The following is an 8,111-nucleotide window of genomic DNA, read 5'->3' on the forward strand; positions in this document are numbered from 1 at the left end:
AAAATACACTTTTTACAACTCTTCATATTTATTAAATCTTTTTCATCTGTATATAATAGTATAACAACCACCACATTAATAAAAAGAAATGTTAGAATTGTGAACATAAATGACTTTTTTAGATTATCAATACACAACAAAAAATATATATAAGAAAAACCTTTTAAAGACCCACTCTGATAATCGTTTGATCTAATGTAAAATATTTCAAATCATAATTATTTTTTAGCAAAAAAAAAAAGTTTTGTTTCTTTACAAAATAGTTTTTGCAGAGTGGGAGCAGTTCATTAGAAATTTGTGGATGAGACAGTCAGGAGAGTAAGCCTGCCACCACTTACCATCATCCATCTGTTAACATGCTCTCCCACTAACTTACAGGCCCTCACATCCCCAACCTAACAGTGCAACAAAAATGGTAAGCATTATTGAAGCTATCAAGCCATAAAGTTTGAAGCCAGTTGACAGATTGGATGAGGAAAATGAAGACATAAATAGATCTAGTCGTCTACAAATGGATGCATTAGAATGGAGTGAGGCAGGGAGCTTGTAGCTTGTTGTTCTACGACACAGCTCCAAGCTTTTTCCAATGGCATATTTGTATCTGCTCCTGATTGAATAATCAATTTAAAGGAGCAATTTTATTCTTTGCATGCCCTCCAACATGACAAAAATGCCACAAGAACATGTTCAAACCACCTAAAAAAACAGGATTTTCATTGAAGCAGCTTTTTAAAATGTGATAAGCATGTTATCTTTACGTTGCCTTTAACTATCAAATTACAAGTCAAATTTAATTTTATTGTTTTTTTTTTCTTCCGAAGCATAAACATTCTCTCCCAATCCCATCAGGGTCATCCCAAAGATGATAGATCATTCCCAATCCAGTCAATTTAGCAACCATACCATTCAATACTGAAGCTCCCTCACTGTGATAAACATCACAAATGAAAACATTGATTGCTATCGCAGGATTGCTGTTTACAAGGTCATTTCACCTAATAATGCTGCCTCTGGTATCATGTTAATTCCTCTTCTCATCAGGGTTATCGTTAAGCCTCATATTGGCCATTATACGGAGTGTTGTTTTTGTATCAACGCTTGGATGAATTTGAAAAGCCATAATTGACACTTTTTTTGTCTGATTTAGCTCTGGTAAATGAAATTCGTACAGATTATCGTCTTGAAGTGAAAGCAGAAGTTTATTTTCCTTTTTTTATATTAGACCAAATGTTGGATATTTTCTTCTTGAGCAAGTTTTGTGTAGGCCCTTCGTTCCAGGCTTGCAGAGATAAGCATATACCATAATAAACAGGGAATGATACCGCAGGCTTCGGCTTAAATTCTAATAGAAAAACTGTAGTGCAGCCATTGAAAGACGGAAATGCAAGATAGCTTGAGGTAATCTGTATGAAGTATGAGGTATTTTCATTCTCGGTACCAAATAATACCTAGCTGTTTTAAATATAGAACAGATAACTGCTGGTGTGATGATATTCTCTTGGAGGTGATAGACTGTGAATTGAAGTCAACATGAATAGGCTTTTAGCTGTACAGACTTAAATTCATTTTCACAAGCCCTGTGTGGAATGGAACCGTCTGAATCAAGTGCCCCCCTCCTCCCCACGCTGTTTTCAGACAGGATCTGGGGACAGTTAAGGTCAAATGAAAAGAGCTTGAAAAATTACCTTAAAGGAGCCAAGCTAACCCAGCACATTATATGACTAAAGCAACATATTTGTTTTATGATCAAGAAAAGAGACCAATCAGAGAAGTCATTAATGCCATCATCATTAACAGGGATTGTTTTGAACAAAATGTCAGCAAAAATAAAAAAAAGTGCTCAGAGAGAAGGTCCAAACCCTACATGTGACATTTCTGGCCCTTTTTGCTGTTGCAGGTGCTGCACTCACGTGGGGAGTCACTGAGCTTAAATGAATGTGATGCTCTCCAGACAATTCCAGGTCCTCTAATGAGAGTGTGCTTAAGGTGTAAATTAGTTACACAGCCCTGCTCATCAAAGACAGCGGAGCAGCAAATCCACTGGGCTGAGCCGCTTCCACCAGACATGATGAAGATCCATTTCCGTAACATCACTCATTAATATGCTAATGGCTTCCATTAATGCTGGGTAGTGAAATTAATAGAATCGCTGTACTTGGCGGGTCATGGTCACGAAAAGCAAAAGGCGAATGGGTTAAATCTAAGACATTTTTGAAAAAAAAATGTGATTATTTAGACAAATAAAATAATAATTCCTACTTTTTTTGAACAAATTAGTCGAATCAAAATGAAAAATCTGAATCTGCTGTTAAAGGCTCTTCATTCATGAATAAAGTCTTCCAGCATAGACACTCATATTTTTGTTGAAGCCCCCATAACTCTGTTAGCCTCATTTAAAACATATGTGATATGAAGCACAACACACACATTTCTCTTACTTCAATAACTAAAACCTGTTTTCCTGGCCAAACCATCGGAGGTTTACATGGTCTAAAAACATCTGCTTCCTTCATATCGTTTTGGATGGAACAGTGTTCATAATAATTAATCTATCAGGAAGTCACCCTGACCTTTATCCCCAAATGTTCCAGCCTGTTTCCTGAGTTTTGGACAAAGCAAGTTTATTTTCAGCATATCAATTCCTGGCTAAACATGTCCTGGAAGAACTGGTCATCATTATCCACGCAGTTCATTCTCAGGGTCTAAACACAAATGTCTTCAAGAGATAAAACAAGATTGTTCTCAACACTGTTTAAGAAAATCAGGAATCTGTGTTTATCCTTCTGTGGCATTGTTCTGCATCATGATCCTTTGCCCAGAAGCTTCTCATCAACAAGCACCGAGTTTGAAACGTTTAGGATGAATGATAAATGGGCTGTGAAGAGGACAACATTGCCATTTTTTCCCTTAATGCAACATCCAGATGGATGGATGCTCTTAAGGAAATATTGCCCCCACCTTTTTTTTTTTTTTTTTTTTTTTAAGCAAGAAGATGTCATTTTTTTGCAGCAGACTGCTGATCGGAAGTGACACTTAGTAATATAGAGTGGGGACTGTGTCACGCCGGATCAGACACAAATCTCAGCTGGGACGCGGCATAAATCAACTTCAGCACCACGGACAGCTCCGGCGCGGCGCCGGCACGCTAAATGGCCAAAAAACACGAGGGAGAAGCAGGTTAATGAGCAGCACATTCAAGCTGCTGAACGCTTCCACCCCCCTTAAAATGGATTTCTTCTTCAAAGTTTTAGCCACTTAACTTGCAGCAGAATAAAAATGATTTTTTTTTAAAAAATCTGCATCTCTTAAAACTTTCTTTTTCATCCACATCCATCCAATCCTGGCTTTTAGATTCAAACTGTACTTAAGATTTAAACACTCTTATCCTCCCACCCACTGCATATGAATTATTCCTATGAAGTGAGTCAACAGGGCCTTCCCTCTTAATCAGTTCAGCTCCTGTTCTGCGGCGCAGATTTTGATCAACCTGAAATAAAATCTTCTGCCTTGTAAGAACGCTGATCCCCGCTGCCATAATGCGTGCTGTCATAGTCATTATGAAAATGCCAGCATCGATTCGTTCATTCCGAGCCTATATCTCTGCGGCGCGGTAATTTCAGCAGATCTCCACTGCGGTGCCACTTAATGACTCACAGCTCATGCATACTCATACTCCTGAAGACATAAACGCGCGGGATTAGACGGTGCGCGCGACGCCTTCTGTGGCAGCTCAAACAGATGAGGACTCAAATGCTGACACCTTCATATTTTTAAGAGGAGAAGAACCCAGTTTCTACCACGGCTCCATAAAATAACTCAGCACCCCATGGAGAACAGTGACAATGGCTTTTTTTTGGGTTGCAGATCAGGGTTCCATTTAAAGTGGGGGACTGTTAACAGAAAGCTTGTAATTCCCCCCACGTCGCCCACCTTAGTCAACCCTGCTTTGGCAGCAGTTACAGAGGGCTACTTGTGTTTTAAGCATGTGACAAAGTGAGAGAGGGAGACAGGGAGAGCTCAGGCGCCTGTTCCTGCTCTGCGCTGAGCTGAGCGCACGTCGACGACTCCAACAGGATCTGGATCCTGCGCTCTTCCACGCAGCTACAGCGAGAAGGCGGGTCAAGACTAAACAATAATATAAATATATAAATGCCGAATCTCCATCTGGATATTGTTCAGCCTTTTTGGGGGGCAGTTTTCCGACGCATTCCATTACATCTGTTCAATTATTTGCGCCAAGGAGCCGATTTCTCTTTTTTTCTTCTGATCGTCTCCTCTCCTCCTCCTCCTCTCCACCGGCTTCCCTTGACTCCTCGATGATTTCGTTTTGTAAAGTCGCCCCCCTTTCCAAAAAAAGGTCAGCGATTCTTCTTCTTCTTCAACCTCGAATTACCCTGGGATAAGCTGCCTGCTACTGTGAGCGCATCTCATCCGCGCACTCAAAGTTTCTCACCGGTGTAGAGCCCTGGCATCGGGATTTGGTCCGGAGAAGCCAATGCGCGCGGGGTGTTTCGGAGTCCAGTTTATGCATTCATTCCCTCATTTGAGTCCGGAGTTGCCACTAAACCTCTGGAAACTGTGACATGAGTTTCTGTGCTGCTTCACCTCCCGAGAGCCACGGAGATTCAGCAGGAACATGGAAAATACTGAGTTAAACTTTGTCTTCTGCTCCAAACGCTGGTAAGTTAAAAAAAAAGAAAAATATTTGTCTCAGTGTGAAGTAACATAGATTATTGAATGATGCCCCCCTGCTCAGTGTTGTTTTGGAACTTCACCAAAATGTGAGCGCTGTGGCTGAGAGTCAGTGTGAAATCTGCTGCGCTGTGACATCTGACTGAAATTTGGATGCGTGCGCAATTGCGCGACCACAGTCACACACGTGCGCAGGAACTGCTTTATCCTCTCTCAGATTTATTTTTTCTCTCCCCTCCTTTCTGTCTGCCGATACCCCCCCACCATCCATCCACCTCACCCACCTCACCACCAACCCCTTTATCTGCCTTTCCAAGAAACATCTCTAATCTATATTCTCTTGGGTGTATTGGCATTCTTGCCTGTGGAGGATCAGATCTCCAACACTGATGTGTGGACAAAGCAAACTCTCCCAGGCACCCCCGATGAAGAGAGACCGCCCTGCTTTTAACAAGAAAAAGGGTCCCACAGTTTTTATAATTAATCTTTTCACCCCGCAGCATCTCTTTCATGGGCGGAACTGGAGTCAACCTCTTGGGGATAATGTAATGAAGCACATTCCCTGAGAGAATGCAAGTGGAGTTTAAATAATGACACTACCAGCTTCCTTCGGATGTGTTTTTTTTTTTTTTTCTTCTTTGCAGTGCATTAGTTTTTTTTATGATCTGAGGCTAACAAACTTGTCCTGGAAAAAAAAAGAAATCTATCTCATTGCCATGCAAAAGCGTTTTATGGAAGCCTCTGACTGTTTACAGGGCCACAACAGAGCCCCTGTTCAGCAATGTCCCCCATGTCCCAGGATACTAGAGGAGCCATGCCTGAAAGGCACACTGTCTCCTCCTGTGAAAAGAGAGATTTCTCTCCTTTTGTCAGTCACCTGGACCATGCACAGGGGAAAAAAATGGAAATTAACAGCTCAAAACCCAATTCCACTACGTCTTCCAGCAGCCAAGATGCCAATTTGTGCTGTATATGTTTATTTGCGTCTAATCTGTGTATGTGTGTCTTTTGCCAGCTGCCTTTGGAAGACATAAGGAGACAAATTGAGCTTGAAAAACACAGTTACAGGGAGAACAGTGAGGGAGCAGAAAAGCAGCTATTGGCTTTTAGGCTAATGCCAACAGCAGGAATTACATGCCTGAGAGCGCTCCTTGTTCTTACAGTTCAGTGTTGGGTGGCTGATAGGGTTGAATGCTGCATCATTCCTACATGTGATGGCAGAGAGGAAGGAGGTTAGGAGGAGGAAACAAAAAGAAGGAGCACTGCCATGATCCTTACAGTCACTGGAAAAACGAGGGAATGCAAATGCCGGAATGCAAATTGCTTGTTTTTTTGTGTGTGAATTGGTTTTGGGGGCAGAATAAATACACAACAAAATTGCATAATGAATAAAATCAGCTGATCATGATTGGCAACATAGAGGAGAGGATGGAGTGGGTAGAAGTTTAGAAATAAGAAATGAAAGGAGGAAATTATACAGATAAAAAGAGAAAGGTTTGCTGTTCAGGGTCAGGCTTTGTGCGAATAGTCTCAATATCCACAGCCCATTATTTTATGATAATGAGCAAACCAAAGAGTCTAGCTTTAATGTAAAATGAGAAGAGAGGCTGCAGGGAAAGAAGGGAGATCAGGAGATGGCTGCAAAGGGTAAAAATAAAATCATGAAAAGAGAGAAAAATGGCATCATTGAGCTATTTGAGACGGACTTGGACATTAAAACAGAATCTTTCAGATTAAGAGCGACTGGGGCTTTAAAGCAAAATCTCTCTCTGAGGCAGCTGGTAATTGAATGTGGAGCCGGAGGATATTCTGCAGGAGCACATAAAGGATACCCGCGAGAGCGCTCTTCCTGCAAGTTTGCAGCCACGTTTTCAAAACAAGCGCAGAAACTTTCTCTCATTAAAGTGGACCGATGTCAGAGATTGTAAGCAGAATGACACGCCAAAGTTTCCTCTAATAGTAACCACATCTGCAGGCTTTCAGGGAGCCATTGTGCTCCAGCAGAGAACGCCAGTGAAATTGGAAAAGAGGGTTCGAAAGGGAACGTGTCCCTTTAATTTAAGAGCAACCTTTGTCCCTGCTCCCACAAGGCCACCAGGAGAAGAGATCTATTTGGGGTTTCACTGTGATTTATAGAAGCTTCACTCTCTGTATGTTCTCTGCCACTCAGTGATATGCAACCCTATAAAATGCAAATGTGAGGAGTTTATAGTTTGGGTAGCAAAAAAGAAATTAGGAGTCTTATTTCATGTTTGATTTTACATGCAGGGTAAAACACAAAATTTGAACTCGTTCAGGTAAAATAGTTCAGAATCTTTTACCAAAATGTCCATTGAATCAGCAACATAGCTTAAGCAGGTAAGAAGGGGGTGGAGTCTATCAAACAATCATCAAAAAAGGGTGGGGCTTAATAGGATTTTGTTTCAAACGTTTACCTCAAGTTACTATAATACTATTTATTTACTTGGTGGATTTCTGGAAACTCAACAGGGATGCAAGCACTAAAATTATAGTATTACACCAGTGATAAAACTAGAACAATTAAAACAATGTAAGTTAAAAAATAAAAGTAGTTATGCTAATGTAAGCACCATAAACTACAATGACAAGTGTGAAAATCAGTTACCAATTAAAATCTGCTTTTGGGATCACATAAAACATAAATTAATGCTGGAAAAAAAGCTTTAGAAGTCATTTAAGAACAAAGAAAGTAATGTAACAATTTTAACATTGTAATTTATAAAATACATTTATGAATAGACATCTGTTTTTCAGACATTGTTTTTACCTGTATGAGTTGAAATGATGCAAACATCAAAGTCATATTAGTATAACATGGATTGATGCTGCTAGTTAGAAAACAAAATACTGGTAAACATGACACAATTTTGGTAAGGTTCACAGGCATGTGTTGTGGGTTCTTACATGAACTTTTAGCACATGAGTTTACACTGGACTGTTTCTAGCTGATACTAGCGCATGAGCCAACAGTTGGAAGAAGTTTGGTGCAAATGTCAAAGTGGTGCAAATCTCCTAAATCTTGCTAGAGGCTTTTTCTTTCACAGCTCTATTCTGATTTATGAAAGACTTAATGTCATATAATTCAGACGGGCACAAACTAAAAAATTGATTGTAATGGAGAATTTAATAATTTCTAGCAGTTGGCACTAATGTGAATTAAAAAAAAAAAAATCCAAGTCTCTGATTGGTCAAAGTTTAACTGGTTCAACTTTAAGAGTTTACATAGACTTTTCATGACAGAAGTGTTGCCAAGGCTGGAACGCTACAACTTTGAGCAACACAGTTTATCATATGAGAAAACCAAAAAGGGAGATGAAATAATGTAGAATAAAAATTAATTAACCTATTTTAATCACAATATTTTTAATCTAATAATTGTGGGGAAAAAAGCCTAGTTT

The 8,111-nt window shown here is 39.9% G+C and overlaps 1 protein-coding gene across 1 annotated transcript in view; it reads left to right on the forward strand.

Moving 5' to 3' along the window:
- Positions 1 to 3,584: 3,584 nt before the first annotated feature.
- Positions 3,585 to 8,111, forward strand: part of LOC112150300 (BMP/retinoic acid-inducible neural-specific protein 3) — a gene marked incomplete in the record, with an annotated part of 77,439 nt that continues 72,912 nt past the window's right edge. Inside the window, 1 exon segment of the mRNA XM_024278487.2 lies at positions 3,585 to 4,680.

This window comes from Oryzias melastigma, linkage group LG4 (assembly GCF_002922805.2).
Source record: "Oryzias melastigma strain HK-1 linkage group LG4, ASM292280v2, whole genome shotgun sequence".
In the NCBI taxonomy this organism is placed as follows: domain Eukaryota; kingdom Metazoa; phylum Chordata; class Actinopteri; order Beloniformes; family Adrianichthyidae; genus Oryzias; species Oryzias melastigma.